Source organism: Herpailurus yagouaroundi, unplaced genomic scaffold (genome assembly GCF_014898765.1).
Source record: "Herpailurus yagouaroundi ecotype Mexico unplaced genomic scaffold, PumYag 530, whole genome shotgun sequence".
NCBI classification, from domain to species: domain Eukaryota; kingdom Metazoa; phylum Chordata; class Mammalia; order Carnivora; family Felidae; genus Herpailurus; species Herpailurus yagouaroundi.
In genome coordinates this window covers 4,717,951-4,737,507 of record NW_024412747.1, presented here as the reverse complement: position 1 = coordinate 4,737,507, position 19,557 = coordinate 4,717,951, and the positions used below count along the sequence as shown (strand labels likewise).

Sequence of the window (19,557 nt, the reverse complement as noted above, 5' to 3'; positions counted from 1 at the left end):
GACTAATTGAAATACAGGATAAGCACACTGCAAATATACTAAGAGGAAGAGAAGAGGACAAGGTAACAAGTCTTAGGACAACGGAGATAAAGGGAAGAAAGGATGGTGACTTCACTGGTGGTGCATTCTAGAAGAGTCCCTGGCTAACACCCTTCTCCCATGCAGGGTCCCCTTGTGAGGATGGCAACCCAGGGACTAACAGCCAAAGTTTCCAAGTCGAGATCTTTTAAAGAGGTGGTGCACAGTGGGCCAAAAAGGACATTTTTTTCAAAACGCGGTACAGGTACACAGGAGACGTCTAAACACTTCCAGAACATTGCAGGTAGCACCGATCAGAAAGCAAGTTCACCCTCCTGCTTACTGTTTATTTATATTTAGTATATTTACTGAATGTGCCTCTTGCACTACAGCCCCTGGTCATGTAGGAGGAATGATAATTTATTTATTTATTTATTTATTTTTTTTTTTTGCAAAGGGCAGTCCCTGCTCTTAGGACTTAGGGCGCATCATCTGCAAATGCATGCCAACGCGAGCCAATTCCGGGGATCATTTTGCATGCCTGCGTGCCTTTTTTCCTACCAAAGTTTCTGGGAATGGCTGCATGAATGTGATTTGAAAGAGGGCTTCTACAGTCAAGGCTTCCACAACCTAACATAGGAGGGAAAATTCTGGGCAGACCGGCTAAACTAATCCTATTTAGGCAGAGACTTATAGAGATAGAGGAGATGTGTCTACACAGTCACAAACACATCCTGCCAAGGGACAAGTGGGTTGTTAAATATCATTTTTAAGCTAAAGAAAATCTCTTTAAAATGCACATTGTGAGGAGCTTAGTACAAAGATCCAAAGCCATAGGAACTGCATCTTGAAAAATGCACAGGAGGGGTGCCTGGGGGGGCTCAATCAGTTAAGTGTCCAGCTTTTGATTTCAGCTCAGGTCATGATCTCACGGTTCGCGGGATCGAGCCCCAAATCGGGGTCCGTGCTGGGCGTGGAGCCTGCCTGAGATTCTCTTGCTCTCTCCTTCTGCCCCTCCCCTGCTCGCTCGCTCTCAGAAAAATAAAGAAATAAACATAAATAAAAATAAAAATGCACAGATGGCAAAGCAGAAAACTACATAGATTTGATATTTTGGTAGAAAACTTTGAGGACTGCGCCAGCAAAGGGAAGGCTGAATTAGCACATCGACGCTGTTCCAGCCTGGCCCCTGCGAGTTCCCCGGGTGGCCCACCCAGACCAGAATAGTTGTCTGCAGGAAAGGTAAATCACGGCGTTCCCAGCAGCTGGCACACTGCCAACCTCCACTTCCCATTTTTTTCACTCTCCCTCCTACCCAGGACCTGAAGCAGGAGGAACAGAGAAGGAAAGGTGGGGCTGGAGGACACGGGGGCTCACGGCAGAACCGAAGCCACCCTGTGACCTCTCAAAGGAAGAGTGATTAAGAACCGTGGCCTGGAGTTTGAATCCTGCCATCCCTTCGGGACGCTTCCAGTTCCAACAGCCACTACCTGCGGCTGTTTTTCAGAGCATTGCCCATAGGCCATTAGACAGCTTTGCCTGCCTACAGAAGGAACCAGGAAAACGTGGGAACGGTTAAGGAGCAGCCCTTACCCAATGACCGATGGCTGATGACAGGATTAAAGCCCGCATCCCCGGGCCTCCAGTGGGAGCAGCCCCGAGGGGCCCGCACTTCGGGAATCCCGTGGGCAGAGTCTGCAGGGCGCAGTGCAAGATGAAAGTGCAAGTCCCTTTTTCCAAAGTCGTTAAGAATTTCAAGACAGCAACAGCAGAGCGTCAACCCAAGCACAGGGCCCTCCTGAGCACGGGGCCCCACAAGGGCACAGGGTGCACACCCACGAACCCAGCCCAGCCCGTGGGATTAGGTGGAACCCATCAGCCCAGGGACTTCTCGGAGATGGCCCCTGCTTGGCTCGCTTCCCGGTCCAGCTGCTCTCTCAGCAGATTTCTCCAGGAATCACTTCCCTAACACATCCCCTGCCTGTGAGTCCTCATCTCGGGGTCTGCTTCTGGGAGCCTGACCTGAGACAGGACCTCAGGTGTGCTCCCTGGACTTCTTGAAACCTCAGTTTCCTTCATCGGTAAAGATGGCAGGAAAACAGAGTCTCTTGTTGAGGTGCTGGGAGAATCCCGTGAGATAATGCGTGGAAAGTGTTCAGCACCATGTCGGGCCATGAATGCTAGCTAACATCATTTTTGTCACAATGACCAACAAAATTGAGTGCCCTTGCCTCCACAAAGGGACTCTGGGTAAGCAGAATCCCGCCTGTTCCCTCTGTCCCCTGTGCTTGGAAGACCACACCTGAGCCTGTGGCCCAAGTTTTGTCACTAAGGTTTGACAAAGATAGAGGCATCTGAGAGGGGAAGCAAAGAAGTCCCTTTGACAAGATAATTAGAACAGAGTGACTCTGACGTAAGGGTGCTGATCGCCCTAGCTAGCTTGGCCAAAATGAATTACATGTATGATGAGATTACTTGACAAGCTCCTTCTAGAAGTGCTAGGTGTCATCAGCCCCGGAAGTTCTTCTGAGACAAGAGGGATGAATGCGAGGCCACCATGGATAGCAGAAGTTGTTGGAAGAGGACAAGAGTGAGTAGCCTTCTCTTTATTGTCACCCGCATGCCTGAACGGTCAACACCACAGCCTAAGCAGACATCTTGTTGGAAATCCTACCTTTTCTCACACAGGGGGTTGGTGCTGACCTTAAGAATTTCCCAGTTGGGGCGCCTGGGTGGTGCAGTCGGTTGAGTGTCCGACTTCAACCAGGTCACGATCTCGCGGTCCGTGAGTTCCAGCCCCGCGTCAGGCTCTGGGCTGATGGCTCGGAGCCTGGAGCCTGTTTCCGATTCTGTGTCTCCCTCTCTCTCTGCCCCTCCCCTGTTCATGCTCTGTCTCTCTCTGTCCCAAAAATAAATAAAAAATTTTTAAAAAAAAATTTCCAAAAAAAAAAAAAAAAAATTAAAAAAAAAATAAAAAAAAAAAAAAAAAAAAAGAATTTCCCAGAGACCATAATTGGCCTCCCTCTCCAGCCTCTCAGACTTGTCTAGGCCAAGGTGGGGTACAGGGATCGAGCCCCTCCCATAGGAATCACTTGTGCTTTGGAAAGCTCTCCATCCATTGGAACGCACATCCCTCAAACACACAATCACAAAACCCCAGTGACAGCCAAGACTCTATCCAAGCCAAGACTTTCTTAACCACTTAGAATCCAACAAAAGAAAGGCCTTTGGGACAGCCGAAGTTGGTTTCACTGTATCAGGCGCGTATTGACTGACCTGGTCGGCCCTCCCTCTGTGGGAGGCATCTGAGGATACCAAAATACCTGAGACACAGCCCTGCCCTCAAAGTGGCTCACAGGTTCATCCAACTGGGTCAGGGAAACCCAACTTTTCTCTGACGTGGGAAGACATGGTTTTTGGATGACCAGCCCACATCACATGGCACGCAGATGAGGAATCGCCCCTGCCCTTAGCCCTTTGCTTCTTGATTCCTGATATGACATATGGAAATGGATGGCTGGAGCAGGCTCCTCCCCTTCCCCGCACCCAGGCATTCCACACTGTTGCTGTTCATATCAAAAGAACAGCCATGGCATCCCTGGTTACTTTCTGGCGTAGGGCAGGCAGTGACTGACCGAATGAATGAATGAATCCATCAATTAATCGGCCAGTCAACCCACTAACTAACAAAGATACTTGGGAGTGCATTTTCCCAAAGAAACAACACTGTGGGTGGCGAGTGGCCCCAAGGCAGCCCCACACCCTGACTCTAGCACCAACACAGCTGAGATGCAGCTGGGAACAACTGGTCCATTTCAACTCTACTCAACATACTCCTCTCCACGAACTCCGGGAGCCCAGCTGCAGTCTCACGTGGTAGGCTTGCTTCACGAACGGGTCCCTACCTGACTTTTCCTGGCCAAGGCTTGCCCAGAACAGAAGGCGGTGCTTTGAATCAGCAGGGCTTCAAGTTAAGGTGCTTCTGAGGCTTGGCGAGGGGCCCGGAGAGACAGCCAGACTCACTGAGGGGCAGCTCTATTTCACGGAGCAGCCTTGTCCAGAGGACAAGTTTGGGTTTCATTGGACTTCTCACCTAGAATAAGGTCCAAGTGCTTCTCACTGTAATGTGGCACTATGAGACATCTGTCACCATTCTGGAAAGGCTATTTTTTCCCCCTTTGATTTGCTTCACAGCACGGGCTGTTGTTGCAGCGAACTGGGGTGGGTAAATCATGGCCAGTGCCACGTGCAGTCTTCCCTCCCGGGACTCTCTCAGACACCAGCAGAGTCCCTCAGAGGCACTCTTGTCCCTGGGAGTACTCTCGGCCATTCCCTTGTATCCCTGCTTGTCAACCGGTCCCCACACCAGCACCCCCCCGCAAGCAGCGCTTTCTGTGTCTTGCTCACCTGATCAGAGCCCCGGGATTGGATGCGCTCACCATCCCTGCAGGTGGGGACACCGTCGCTGCACCTGAAAGTGGGTAACTGCCAACTCCTGGCCGTGACACGTCAGAAAACGGTTCCCTGCAAATAGCGAATTGGAAGCACTATACCCACCATTCAGAGCCGTCGCAAGAACCGTCACGCGCATCCAGCCCAGACCCTGGCATGAGGTAGATGTTTTCTGTCGTACCTTCGAAGCAGTGGCACACGGTAGGATGGACAAGCCTCCTGCTGGAAGGAGGTGCCTCGTGCTTGGAGATGTGGTTTTCCTTTCCAACCTACCAACCGCCGGTATGTAGAGATCCGAGCTCAGGACCAGGATCAGAATTTCTGAATTCTCAGATTCAAGTCATTACTCACACGCCATAAGGATCATAGAAGAGGTATCGGCTTTGCAGAAATTCTGCAGAGGGGGCTCTTGGGTGGCTCGGTCGGTGAAGCGTATGACTTTGGCTCAGGTCGTGATCTCACGGTTCACGAGCTCCAAGCTCCGTGTCGGGCTCTGTGCTGACAGCTCAGGGCCTGGAGTCTGTTTCGGATTCTGTCTCCCAATCTCTCTGCCCCTCCCCCACTTGTACTGTCTCTCTCTCTCTCAAAAATAAATTAAAACCTTAAAAAAAAATTCTGCAGAGGATTCTATAGTTCTCAGACACCTTCACTTGCATTCTGGCCCCCTAATTAACAGAAGCCATTTGCCGCCGAAGAAGTTCATTACTGAAGCTCATAAATACAATTTTTCCCTTGTATAAGTCAGGGTTCTCCAGAAGAACAGACCAACAGGGTGTGTGGAGAGAGAGAGAAAAGGATTTATTTTAAGGAACTGGCTCACATGATTGCTGGCAGGTCTGAAATCTGCAGGGCAGACTGGCAAACTGAAAACCCAGTGAAGAGTTACTTTTGCAGTCTCAAGTCTTGAGGTAGAAATCCTTCTTCCTTGGGAACCTCGGGTCTTTCTCTCTTAAGGCCTTCAACTGATTAGATGAGGCCCACCCATGTTACGAAGGGCCATCTGCCTTCTTCAAACTCTACTGATTTAAATGTTATTTGTACCTAAAAAATACCGTCACAGTGACATCTAAACTAGTATTGGGGTACCATAGCCTATCCTGGTTCATACGTAAAATTAACCATCACATCCCTTTGGTATTTGTAATCCTTGTCGCTGAGCCAGGTTGACGTACAGAGGAATGAAGCGTCAGAGATGGGGCAGAGAAACTTATAGGGCAAAGCTTCTTTCAAAATGTAAGCTCCTCACTGACTCTAAGCTACTAGAAAGAAGGGGCAGGTCAGATTGGATTCTGATCTCCACCTCCAGGCCCAGGGCACGTGAGAGATGCTTCATGAACAGTGAGTGCATGTTAGCCTCAGGATCTGAACGAGCCCGGACCCCCATTCCAGCCCTGCGGCAGATTGGCTGTGTGGCCTCATTCTGATTACTGAACTCCGTGCCTCGTTTTCTCGTATGGAAATAGGAATAATAAAGTGAGAACCCTAATCCATATGAAGATTAGGGAAACGAGTATTTGTAAAATGCTTACACCGATACCTAGGTGTTTGTTAATAGAATACACCTCTTCCCCAGCTCTGGGCCACAGATGATATTGCATTGGCCATTTAGTGGCACCACTGCCCCCAGAAGTTTGAGCTTGTTCTCCTCAAGCCTGATGGAAGGTCCTTGCATCCCCTGGTCCACGACAAGAGTACAGGGTGCCATGCGAGGACCCCTGGTTCTGAGCACACCTGCCTGCCCACACACAGCCCAGGTGCTGATCACGAAATACATCCATCCTGCCAGGGAACCCTGCCCAGGACACACAGTCCTCACGCGCTGTAACCACTCGCAACCACCGGGAAGAGTAGAACACAGCAGAACAAAGATCTGCCTTTACCTTTGCAAGGAATGTAGAACGAATGACCTCCTCTCTCTAGATGGCCATTTTCCCTGTCTCACAACTTTGAGTTTGCTCAAGGATGGTGTTGGACCTAGGCTGATCATTTAAGTCCATATAATGTTTATTAGTAACGGTGATCAGAATAATGGTACTGGCTCCACCCATCAACCTTGCATTCAACCCAATTTTATTTTATTTTTTTCTAAATTTTTTTTAATCTTTACTTATTTTTGAGAGAGAGAGAGAGAGAGAGAGAGAGGGCTGGGACCCCTCAGATCCACTAGCAGAGGCAGCAGCAGTAGCAGGGGTGGGGTGGGGGCAGGGCTAGGGGTGGGGAGGTGCCGCTAATTCAAAATGGCGGGAGATGAGAAACAACAGAATGGACCTGTCTGGAGAACACAGGCTCTTTCACGGTAGAATTCATCCTTCAAACCAAAATGTAATGGGAGCCAAGTAGGTGAAGGCCGAGCTGCTTTTATTAAAGCAAGGGTGGAGGGGGTGGGGGCAGGAGGTAGGGCTCTGCTTCTGTTCTGCTCCCCGGACCCTGCATCGACCACTTGCCTGCTGAATGGCCTTAGGCAAGCTAACTGCCCCTCTGGCCCTTCCTTCTTTTGCCCTTGAAGCAGAGAGAATGCTTCAGAGGACTATGTAGGAGAGTGAATACAATGGCATACAGACAGCACCAAGCATAATGCACAGGACTTACTAACAGCTCCTACCCCTCCTCTTACCTGGGGTGAGTGGGGTGAAGAGGAAGCTAAACTTTGTTCCCTAAAAGGCTCCCGAGCTCCAAGTCCTTGTCTGGATAAACTATATGGGAGACCCCAAAGGCATCAGGGTGTCGGGGCTGGGTCTGCCTTAGACCCCAACCGAGACAGAACAGACAGTGGTAAGGTCCCTCACGGGGTCATAGGTCACCTGTTAATTCCATCTGCCTTCCGTCTCCAAGGGAGCAGAGGAGTGCTGGATGTCTATTCCCTCCTCTGTGTTCTGAGATCCTTCCACCGATGGGTTCTGGTGAGTGTCCCCGAAAACTAAGGACCCACGACCCTAGGTGGCCAGTGTCCCCGCAGTTCTCTGGGTTTGGGAGCCAGCAAGAACTTGCTCCTCACCGCCGTCGGTCTTGGGCATTTTCCTTCTGTGCTCTGGGGCTCGAAGGAACACAGCCACATGCAAGTTCAGCACAGATTTTTCTCCACGGAACTGGCTCAGCTGTTACACCTTCTAAATCTCGGTCCAAAATGAAGCTTCCGAAATTGGATTCCGCCCCCCAATTCCACTTTACTGAAGGCAGTTCAGTAAATCTCAGGAGGTACACTCTTCAGCCCTCCCACCCCAGCCATGAACTTCCCCAAACCCCCTGGTGGCTGCCTTCTTGTCATTGCTGAAATATCCATTTGGGATAATTTCCCAAACCACATTGTTATTCTTTAAATTAAAGTCTTCCTGGAGCACCTGGGTGGCTCAGTCGGTTAAGCGTCCGACCCTTGATTTCAGCCCCGGTCATGACCTCACAGTTTATGGGATTGAGCCCCGGATCAGGCTCTGCACTGACAGCATGGAACCTGTCTGGGATTCTCTCTCTGCCTTCCCTGCTCGTGTGGGCTTTCTCTCTCAAAATAAATAAATAAGCATTTAATTAATTAATTAATTAATTAATTAAAGGCTTTCTGGCCAAAACAACTACAAACAATGAGTTCATTAACATAGCCCGGTACACAACTAACATACTGGATGACAGCAATACTTAGATATACAAATAGCAATCAGGTGGAGAGGAAAAAGGCATATCCTTCAAGAGATTTTTTTTCAAGAGCAACACAACAAAATATCTGCAAAAAACTTAAGATTCAGGCAAAATGTCTCAGAGAAAAACCTTTAAGAAATTAAAAGAAGGGGTATATGGCTGACTCAGTCGGTGAAGCATCCGACTCTTGATTTTGGCTCAAGTCACGATCCCGAGGTCATGAGATCAAGCCTCACATCAGTCTCCTCCCTGGGCATGGAACCTGCTGGAGATTCTCAATCTCCCTCTCTCTCTGCCCCTCTTCAACTCACGAGCTCGCTGTCTCTCTCTCTCTCGCTCGCTCTCTCAAATAAAAAAGAAAAGAAAGAAAGATAAAGAAAGGCAAAAGAAGAGTAGAACCAATGCAACACATGCCATGTTCTAACAGAGGAAAATTCACAATCATGTCAATATCCCCATGACAATTAACACTATCATATCAATTATGTTAATTAATAAACAATGTGATTTCGATATAAATATCAACTTTTTTTAGACTAAATAAGCAGATTCTAAAATTCATATGGCAAATGAAGCAAACAAGAAGGGCCAGGAAAAGAAAAAGGAAAAGAAAACAGAGCAAAGGGGGAAAAGGGAAGGCATGAGAAGAAACAACCATCCCATGTATCAAAGTGCATCATAGAGGCTCAATAATGACAACAGCACTGTACCTGCTAATGGACAGCCCAGTCAATGGAGTAAACTATAAATAGACCCGGTTCTGGTCCGAAATTCAGTAAATTACAAAGTCGACACATCTAATCATTGGGGAATGGGCCAATAGATGATGTCAAGATGATCGAAAAAGAGTTAAGGATACCATATCATACCTCATATTTTGCCGCAGCATCAACTCTAAAGGGATCAAAGACGGCTGCCTGGGCGGCTCAGTCAATTAAGTGTCCGATATTAACTCAGGTCATGATCATGTGGTTCGTGAGTTCCAGGCCCACATCGGGCTTTGTGCTGACAGCTTGGAGCCTGGAGCCTGCTTCAGATTCTGTGTCTCCCTCTCCCTAACACTCCCCTGCTTGTGCTCTCTCTCTCTCTCTGTCTCTCTCAATAATAAATAAACATTAAAAAAACTTTAAAAAGGGATCAAAGATATAAAGTACTTAGATATAAAAGTACTTAGAAGAAAACACGTCAAATTCCTCTAGAACCTTGGAGTATGGTTCTCTTTTATCAGAATCCGTTAAAAAAGAAAAAGACATTGCAGTATTCTACCACCTAATTTTTAAAAAACGTATACCTACACACGCAACATAAGCAAAATCAAAAGACAAGAACACGGGGTAAGTATTTGCAAGCCCTGTCACAGAGAGCTAATCTTTCCTTAACATAAAAGGAGCTCCTAGAAAATAGTTAAGGAAAAGGATCAAGCCAACAATGCAATTTTTGTTTAGATGGGCAAAGGCTACGGGTGCAGAGGCAGCTCATAGAAAAGGAAAGGCAACGGCTCCTCAGAGAACGGAATGAGGCTCAGGCCCACTTTAATGAGAGAAAATGCAAATTAAAACTGCATTGAGATGTCTCTGCAGCGAGGCTGCGGGGAAAGAGGTCTCTCCTCGATTCCCAGGGGCTGCGTATATCGCACAACCCCATTCAGAGTATCCGGAAAGCCTTGTAAATATCATAAACACACTCACTTGTGACCCAACAGTCCTACTTGCCGGAATTCGTCCCACAGACGTACCTGCACATACAGGAAATGTCCTGGGTGGCACTGTTTGTAGTAGCCAAACCTTGGAAGCAACCCAAGGGTCCATCAGTGGGAAACCAGTTAAACAAATTTATGGTGTGTCCATAAATAGGACACTATAAAAGCTGTAAAAATGAATGGAGACACTCTTTAGGCACTGATTTGAAAGATCTCCAAGATATACAATTAAGTGAGGAGAACAAAGTCCAAACCCATTTGCGTAGAATGCTTTTGTCAGCCTTGTCACAAGGGTATTCTGCTGTCGCTTCAATTTGCACTTTTCCTAACCTAAGTGAGATGGTGGGTCCTTTCCTGTTCTTTTATGACCATCTGTATTTCCTTTTCTTTTAAAAAAATTTTTTTAATGTTTATTTATTTTTGAGAGAGAGAGAGAGACAGTGTGAGAGGGGTAGGGGCAGAGAGAGAGGGAGACACAGAATCCGAAGCAGGCTCCAGGCTCTGACCTGTCGGCACAGAGCCCAAAGTGGGGCTCGAACTCACGAGCCGTGAGATCATGACCTCAGCCAAACTAGGATGCTTAACCGACTGAGCCACCCTGGCGCCCCTGTACTTCCTTATCTGTGAAAGGAGGAAAGAAAAAGAAAATGCTCGTGTGCATGCACACACACACACACACACACACACACAGAGGCATGATAAAAATGCCCAAGAAACTACTTGGGTTGGGTTGAAGGGAGCAAGGGTAGAAGTCTAGCTTTTTCGAGTGTTGATTTTTGAACCAAGAAAATGAACGATCCATTCCAACGTAAAAGCAAACTAAATTCGGTCTTTCCCTACCAATTCCTCAGGCTCCTACTAAGCCTATCGTTTTCACGTCTGTCGAGTATTTTTCCCACCTCTAATTGTGACTTTGGAGGAAGGGGCGAGATCAAGGGTGAACGGGCAGTGGCAGGGGGCTGCCCACAAGACAGAAAGATCACCTCATGTGAATGGACTCCTGCCCAGTGAAGTCAGAAGAGGGGCTATTTTCACAACAAGGGGAGCCAGTGCCCACTGTGGAAAGAAACTGGCCACTGAGTGGGGGCATCTAGACAGAGCAACTTCAGCCACGGACCGCAGGTTCCTGCCGCCAGCCGGGGAAAGAGCAGGCTCCCAATTCCAGAATAGTTCCTCTCCAGCCTTCAGTGTGGCGGCGGGACCCAGCCCCGACCTGATTTCACCGTTGTGTTCAGAGCTTTGCCTGGATGACGAATGTGCACCCTGCTCTCACGTTTGGCTCAGTAATCTGCATCTCTCTTGGAGCGCCCGGGACAGCAGCCTGTCCCCGCCGCCCCCAGCTTTAAATATTTTCCCAGCCTGAGGGGACCCCCGGCCACCGCTTTAAGGTTCTACCTTCCTTTATGGAAGAGCCAGGGCTGGCCAAGGCTCTGCAAGATGAGCCGGCTCATCCGACGCACACAGAAAGGAAAAAAGCAAACCAGGGGTCCCCAGAGCTTCGGGTCCCCGCAGGCCTGACGCCTGCATTTTCCTCGCTTTGCTCGCATTTTATGAGCTCAGAGCACGTGCTAGAAGTTAGCAGAGCGGCTGCCCCAGGAAAGAATGTGCTTGTGCCCCCATTTGGGACTTCAAGGGAAAGCATGGAGCCGCGTGGGAGCGTAGGGAGAGGGGGAGATGCCAGCTTCTCCGGTTCCCACCAGCCTGGACGTTGTCCACATGAATGAGCTGGTTGGGTTTGGGGAGGCTCCGGTCCCTGAGAGTGAGCAGCAGGCTGGAGAGAACGCATTTGTTCTGTTGCTGACGGGGGGGAACAGATTTATCAGTAGGATCCTGGCTCAAAGGGGGCAGGAGACGTGGACACTGGCCACCCAGGAGGGGTCCTGGAGACAGAGGGCTGGAGGCTGGGCATCGAGCAGAAGCCACGGCCCTCCGGCCCCTCCGCAACCCCGCTGCCCGAGGCATCCCCTCCGTGGGTCCCCACCATCAAGGGCTGCTCTGTTTCCCTAATTAAAAACAGCAGAGGAAGGGAGACCCTGGGCCTGGTTCGCAGACTCAGTGACAGAGAGAATATGCCACGTTCCCTGGGGCTGGTGACTCACCCACTCTTCCGAGCGGACATGTGTTTTCCCTGCTGTCCACAAAAGCACTGAAGAACCAGGGACCGTCGGTCAAGGCCAACATGCCATTGGTATCAGGCATAGGCAGGCCACACACCAGGAGGCCCTGGGCAGGACATCCGAGGGCAGGACTTCCCTGCACCCAGCCCATCGATGTTCCTCATGGGGACACTCAAGACTGCAGCCTCCAAAGGACTTCATGGAGTGTGGTCCACCGACCGGACTAGTCCACCGACTGGTCTTCCTACCCTCATCCCCCCATCTGGCCGGGACTGGGCAACTCCTGGACCAGGCAGCTCATCTCCTCCCCAAGGGCCGTGGTTGTGCCTCAGCATTGATGACACATCTTTCTTCATGACAGGTGTCTCACAAAGACCCTCCCGCCCTTCACAGACCTTAGATCCTGAGTGGGCACAAGAGGGCCCGTGGACGATTTCCAGACTACGACGTGCCTGAGGGCCTCCCCTGCAGAGTGAGAGCCCTCACGTGTCACCAGCCTCACCATTCACGCCCACACCTGCTCCAACGTTCCCGTGTCCCTCTGGAAGTGTGAGCCCCACGGTGCCATCCCCTCCCCGAGGTTCTCTGAACAGGGCAGAGGGTGTCAGCGCGCAGCCCCTCAGTTACTCGTTGGCTGAATATGTGCCAAGCACTGTGTGCTCCAAGCTCTTCGAGTAGAGTTTCTAGCATAGGGTGGCTCTGCTGAGTAGGGGCAAAATGTGGCAGCCCCGGACTTCTCTGGTTTGAAATTCAGAGTTCTCGGTCTCTCATACGTGCCTGTGGGACCAGGCTCTGTGTGCATCGGAGGTGACCGCCATGCGGAATCACCATGGGAGGTGAAGCTTCAGGAGGAGGCGGCTGGGAGCGTGGCAAGCCGGGGCTCTGGAAGCCGGCCCACTGACGTGTGCCCTCCTGCCAGCCTGCTGCCTGACTCAGCATCGCCCTTCATGTCTATTCACAGTCCAAGGGCCGTCGTGAGGGAGTATTCCAGCTCCCACACTGCGCGAGTGTGAAGTAAAGCTCCGAGCCTGGACTCCACCATGAAGCAAGTCGCAGGCACGTAAGGGACCAAGTGCCCCCGTTAGAGTCTGCACGTCAACAGAGGCAGCACGGGGAGAAACAGGCAGATAGGCAGCAGTGTTGGATGAAAACTCCAGGAAGTGTGACCTGTACCTGAGTCCGGACTGACTCCCAAGTCCCTGTGACCTACGGTGGATGTATTAGGCATCTGCTGCTGTGTAACAAATTAGCCTACGTTTAGCCGCTTAAAACAGCAATGGCATTTCTTATGTTGCAGTTTCTGTGGGTCAGGAATCCAAGAGTGAATTAGCTGGATGGTTCCGGTTTACTGTCTCTCCTGAGATTGTCGTTAAAATGTCAGCAGAGGGGCGCCTGGGTGGCACAGTCGGTTAAGCGTCCGACTTCAGCCAGGTCACGATCTCGCGGTCCATGAGTTCGAGCCCCGCGTCAGGCTCTGGGCTGATGGCTCAGAGCCTGGAGCCTGCTTCCGATTCTGTGTCTCCCTCTCTCTCTGCCCCTCCCCGTTCGTGCTCTGTCTCTCTCTGTCCCAAAAATAAATAAAAAACGTTGAAAAAAAATTAAAAAAAAAAAATGTCAGCAGAGGCTATAGTCCTCTGACTGCTTCACTGGGGTGGGAGGGTCTCCTTCTAAGATGGTTCTGCTGTCACACGCTGGTGGGTCGTTGCCAACAGTAGAACTTGTTCCTCACACTCGTCCGTAGATCTGTCCACCAATGGCCTCAGCAGTTGACAGCTGGCTTCCCAGAGGGACTTATCCAAGAGAACAAGGCGGAAGAAGCCTTAATGTCTTCCAAGACCCAGCTTCAGAGGTCACGCTCAGTCATTCCCATAATATTCTTTCGGTCACACAGGTCAGCCCCATTCATCGTGGGAGGAAACTACACAGAGGCATGACTACCAGGAGGTGGGACTCTCTGGGGGCCGTTCAGGGGCTGCCTGCCACATCGGGTGAGTCTGACTGACAGCCGACATTTGTTTCACCAGATGCCTCTCTACACCTCTACTCCCATGTCCCTTGGGGTTTGTTTCTGTAATGGCATTCCCGGTATCAAATATGTGTCAAAGGACACCCAAGCCTGTTCAGCAGAGGATGGAGGAACTTCAACTCATCTAGAAATAATGGGACGCATGCTCATCCAGAAATAATGGGACGCACGCTCATCCAGGAATAATGGGACGCACGCTCATCCAGGAATAATGGGACGCACGCTCATCCAGGAATAATGGGACGCATGCTCGTCCAGGAAAAATGGGACGCATGCTCATCCAGGAATAATGGGGCACATGTTCAATTCTGCCATAGAGAAACCACCACCGGAAAGAGACGGCAGAGGCCACATCCAACCAGCCCTCACCCCCATTCTCCACCGAGGCCCTGGTGAAGTGCTTGAGCTTAATGTAGAGACGGGGGCCAATTGTCAGGGGAGAGGGACAATTTAGGGGGCAATGCTGGGTGCTTCCATACATGTTGTCTTTCCACATATCCCCTGGACTTTGTTCTAAAGTCTTGAGGCACAGGGGACATTGAAAGAAACGGAGTAAGTGAAATGTGGGCTTGTAATCCTGAGGAAAGAGTAAGAATTACCTACGTTTGGTTGCCGTTACTCTTGGGGGAGGGGGCTGCCCCCTCTTCCCATCAGGTGGCATGGGACCGTGGAGGAAGACAGCAAGAGAGACATCAGCGTGGCAGTGGTGAATCTCAAGGTCCCTTCACCAGCAGGACAGGAGCAAAGGACTCCAGAGCGGCAGCTGTGTGCAAAACTATCTCCCACCAAGGGGACCCTTTGAACCCTCCTGGGACCTTTACCTTCCAGGGAAAGGGAGGGCTTGGGTTCCAGAAGTTATGCAGGTAGGACTTTAAGCCAGAGCCTGATGTTAGTAGGACACATCATCACTCGCTGAACATAAACCCCTGGAGAGCTGGGGAAACACAGGTTACCATGGCCACCGTCCAAGCTGGTATCAGATCCCGAAGCAGCAGCAGAAAGCTGATTTGGAGCCACCTCGGTTTCTCTATCTGCAAATGGGGGGGAAAAAGGTAAAAAACAGCTGTTCCCACGCTGGTGAAGCCAATGCCCCCATGACCAGCAGGGTATCCCAGCTCAAATGTGGCCACACCAAATTTGTTAAATATCTCAAGGAGGACACAACACTGCCCATGCCACTGAAATTAAAACTTTTACTTTACTCTGGGGCATTTGGGTGGCTCAGTCGGTTAAGCATGCAACTTCAACTCGGGTCACGATCTCATGGTTCGTGGGTTCAAACCCCACGTCGGGCTAGGTGCTGACAGCTCAGCCCCTGGAGCCTGCTTCGGATTCTGTGTCTCCCTCTCTCTCTGTCCCTCCCCCACTTGCTCTCTGTCTCTGTCTCTGTCTCTCTCTCTCAAAAATAAATAAGCCTTAAAAGCATTTTTTTACTTTACTCCGCTTAAATGTTAAAATAGCATGTGGTGATGGAAAGAGCTTTGAGCTGAGGGTACCAGTGTCTGGGTCTGGATCCAGCTCTGCCATGAACTCGGTCAAGTTTCTGAACCTCGAATTTCTTGACTGCACAAACAGGATGGTAATGGCAAGCTCACGTGGTAACATTTGCATAAGTAGCCTGCAGTCTATATGCTTTCATGTCACCCATTAGTTCTTCTCACCACCCCGGGCTCGCGGGAGGGCGGGAGTGACACGGCCCACACACACAGTGCAGGGCCACCGCTGTCCTCAGAATGACTTAGTGATGGCTCATGGGCCGAGGGGGCAGAGAGGGAGCCCAGGCACCATCACTACAAAGGCCCCTCGCTCCGTCCCCGCCCCCCCGTTACAGGTGGGCAATTCAGAGCCAGTCTGCTCAAAATTACATAGACCTGGTCTGGGCTCCGGAAGGCAGCCCAGGGAGCCGAAGCACAGGGCTCCGTGACTACCAGCTGTGTTGTCGATACTTTCCTTTGAGGAAGGCAAGATCTTCTCATTTCTGGCACTTTGCAGAAATTCGTAAGACTGCTGAGTCGCCCGACACCTTGAGGCCTCCCTTCCTGCCGGTGCCCTGTTTTCCCGCACAGCTCCCCGGGGCTGCCCCTGCACCTGCCCAGGGGATGATCCCGCCCTCCTCCCTGCTCTTGGCCTTCCTCATGATTTCCTCTTCCCTTATCAGCTTCAGACCCTGTGAAAGCTGCCCTACACCTGGACTGCGTCCTCTCTGCTTCCCTCTCTCTCTCTCCTCACCCCCGTCTCTGCAGACGGCTCCCGGAACCACATCCCCAGCCCTGACATCGCTCCGGGCGGCCACGCGGTTCTGGTATCGGAACGCCAAACGCCCTCTGCCCTGCAGACCGGCCCCCCGGGCCCCCCCCCCCGCGCTGGTGAGGACACTCTCCTATTAGTCACCTCCCCCGGCACCTCAAAGTCCTTCTCCTCCACCCCGCATCCAGTTACGGCAAGCTCCTGGGGAGGCTTCCTTCCTAATGGCTCTCATATATATTTCTTTCTTTCCATCCCCACTGTCAGCACAGATCTTCCAGAAACACCCCTTCCCTATCGCCTTCCCTCCCGGGAAGCCCTCCACTCGCCGGTGTATCATTCAGGATGGGGTTTAATTCCAAAGCCTCGCCAGCCAGCCCCAATCTGCGTTTCCACACCTACCTGCTCCTGCCTGAAGCCCTCGCCATAGCCCGACCACCCGTTGTGTTCCATTGTGGCTTCGGACGCGCGTTCTGTAAATGGCTGCTGCTTCTGTCCCTTTCTCGAAAAAGCTGATTACGGGAGCCCATACTTGCATGGGAATTTCCCGTTTCAGGCACTGCGCTAGCCGTGTTCCACCAGCCAATCCTGGAATCCTTACACCGACACGAGGAAGCACAGAGAGGTTAAGTAAGTTGCCCGAGGCCACACAGCCAGCGGGTGGTAGGGTCAACCTTCAACCCTCTGCCATCCCTGGCTCCAGGGTCCCCGAACCAAGAACCCCACACTGCCAAACAAACCCGCTGGTGCAGGGGGGTTCCCTTACAATTCAGGATCTTAGCATTAACCAAGCCTGGCGTGGCCTTACGGCGATTTCAAAGGGTTCATTCCTGGAGGAGACAAAGTTTTCCCATTGACCTTCAGGCCTGGGAGGGGATGATGAAAACGTAAGTCATCCTGCCATTAAAATTAAGTTCAATCACCCCTAATGGAATGTCACCTCCAAGATAGCCATTAAAGCCACCCGCCTGAGGCACTCACGGGGGTCTACGTATATCACCATTACCTTGTCCGAGGACAGGGGAGACCGGGGGAGACACTCGGTGGCACTGAGAGCGCCCTGCAGAGGAGTCCACTGCTCGGCCCCGTGACGGGAAAGCCTGGTTTCCAGGTGGTGGAGACTGGAAGGTCTCCCGGGAAACGCAGGCTTGACCCCACACGCGGGGCTCGCGCTGCCTTTAAGCGGAAGTCAAGCTCCAGGAAGGGGTGGCCTTGCCTGGTCCCTGGGCACACACAGCTACACCGCCACAGCATCCTGGAGGTTCTAGCTCCCTCCGAGGTCCCCGGGCCCTCGAGGAGCACTCCCATGTCTCGAACATTTGTGGCACCAGGAGCCTTCGTTCACAGGCACGAGGAGAGGAAGTTGTCGTTTTTACTCCATTTTGCAGATGAGACCCACAAGATTCAGGGAGGTGGGGTAACTCGGCAGAAATAACTGGAGTGCAGCGAGAGGGCCGGGGTAGGGCCTCTCTCCCGCCTGGACCCCCTTCCTCACCCACCAGAGCTGGAAAGACCCACCACTCCCGAGCCAGCCTCCTCTGCCGCAGGCCACAAGTCCCCTCCGGTTGTCCAGCCCCGCCCTCGTCTGCTCCCCCTTGGCTTGGCCTTTGAAAGGCCTTCTCCCTGGCGGGTCCTCTCTGACCCCCTGCAAGGTGGCCCGGCAGATCCTCCTACGTGAACAGTGGCCCTCACTTCCCCGCCCGGACCCACTCCCGCCTTAGTGACAGGCCACCACCCCGGTCCTGTCTGCCCGCCCTGTGGACGAGCCAGACCCGGCGTCTTGCTCTGTCCTCCCTGGTCAGCACGGCCTCCTCCCCTCCCCGGCAGGCAACGACACTCTGGCCACCGATTCCCGGGGAACTCAGCTTGTGACCCGAGCCTTGTTTTGCACCCTCTGGGGTTGGTTTTGACCGGCCTCGGCAGGCGGACGTTTGCCCCTGTTCTGATTCCCCTGAAATCACCTGCAGGGACATCGCGCATCGCTGAATTCACAGAGGCTTCCAGCTTTTAGTTCTTTTCAGGAGCCTTTGTCTCCAAAGCCACGTGCTTTTCCGTGCCTCATCCCTCGGATGGATCCAGGGTGGAGGAAACAGCCCGCAACCTCGGGGCCTCCCGGACCCCCGCGTACCAGCCAGCTCTCCAGGGCTCTGCCGGGAGGAAGCCCAGTCCCGAATGGCCCACCGCTTCCCTAACTGTTCAGCCCTCAAAGATGCACCAACACCCTGTCCTCTTCCCGAGCAAGACGAGCCCAGGCGAAAGGTAACCTTGATTTCAAGCAAAGGTCCCCACACGAGTCGTTAACATTCATGAGGTGCTTATCGGCACCAAGCACCATCTGGAGGATTTTACCTGGATTGACCCCTCGAATCCTTCCTACGAGGAAGGCACCATTATCTCCCCATTTACAACCAGGGAGGTCGAGGAAAAGGGGCCAAGTAACTTGTCCCGAGTGAGTCATTACTGGAGTCTGGGTTCAAACCCAGAGAGTCAGACCCGAGAGCTGCGTCTTGGGCGCCTCCTCTCATGTGTGAAATGTAATCATGGCGCTGAGGGAAGAGGAGACTTACTCTGTGAAACTGGCGAGTTATTGAACCTGTCAGAATATTGGTCCCCTCCCCTGTAGAAACTGGGCGAACAATGACCGCATCTGGTAGGGTGCGTGATCCAAAATTAAACAGCACTGCGTGTGGAAGTGTCTAGAACACTGTCTAATACGTGGTGGGTGCTGGGTCATTGTTGTTTCCCCTGAGGAGGTCTTCAAAGCGCCCGTTGCCATGGTGATCGCTTCAGGGCCGAGTACTTAGGGGTCAAGGGGATTTTCAAAAGCTCCTTGAACTATTCTAGAGGAACACTTCTAAGTTTCTAGAGGTTTTTTTTTAAAAATCATCTGACGTGAAGAGGAGAAAAGTCTTGGTCTTCCTGAAGATCGTGGCTGGATTAGCTGCATTCACTAACACTTCATGTATACATAATAAAACACAATGGTTTTCACGGAATACATAAACCATCAAATAATCCTATTTGGTCAGTAGTTTGGTATTTCCAGCCTGTCAGAAAGCCAGCATAACACAGTCTGCGTCTGCTTCAAGAAGAGAAACTTTTCCACTCTCTGAGATAAGGCTTGTTGCCCTTGGTTCCTGGTCCCCAGGAGCACCGTGGGCATGTTGTGAAGAGGCCGTAGGCAATTCTGCTCTGCAATTCTGTTCCGGAACGCAACCACTGTGTGCCCCCTCACTGGGGCCCGGCCCTTCTATGACTGGCACGAGTGAAAATTTCCGAGGGACTTCACGGAGGGATGGGTGTTAACGTGGGCACCGAATAAAGTCAGGATGCTGCCCTGCTTCTCAGAGAATCTGTGGGCCTAATTCTAA

At 51.6% G+C, this 19,557-nt stretch overlaps 1 long non-coding RNA gene across 7 annotated transcripts in view; it reads right to left on the bottom strand.

Annotated features, from left to right (window-relative positions):
* LOC121023155 (uncharacterized) overlaps positions 1-19,557 on the bottom strand; it is a 122,921-nt gene that overhangs the window by 10,109 nt on the left and 93,255 nt on the right. For 5 of the 7 annotated variants that reach the window (XR_005787260.1, XR_005787259.1, XR_005787257.1 and 2 more), the window contains 3 exons: positions 14,896-14,973; positions 4,426-4,542; positions 3,924-4,111 (listed from right to left, as the gene is read on the bottom strand). This is a non-coding gene — a long non-coding RNA (uncharacterized LOC121023155). Of the gene's footprint in view, positions 1-3,923; positions 4,112-4,425; positions 4,543-4,651; positions 4,955-14,895; positions 14,974-19,557 lie in introns of those variants that run through there. The other 2 variants (XR_005787262.1, XR_005787258.1) reach the window with 2 other exon arrangements.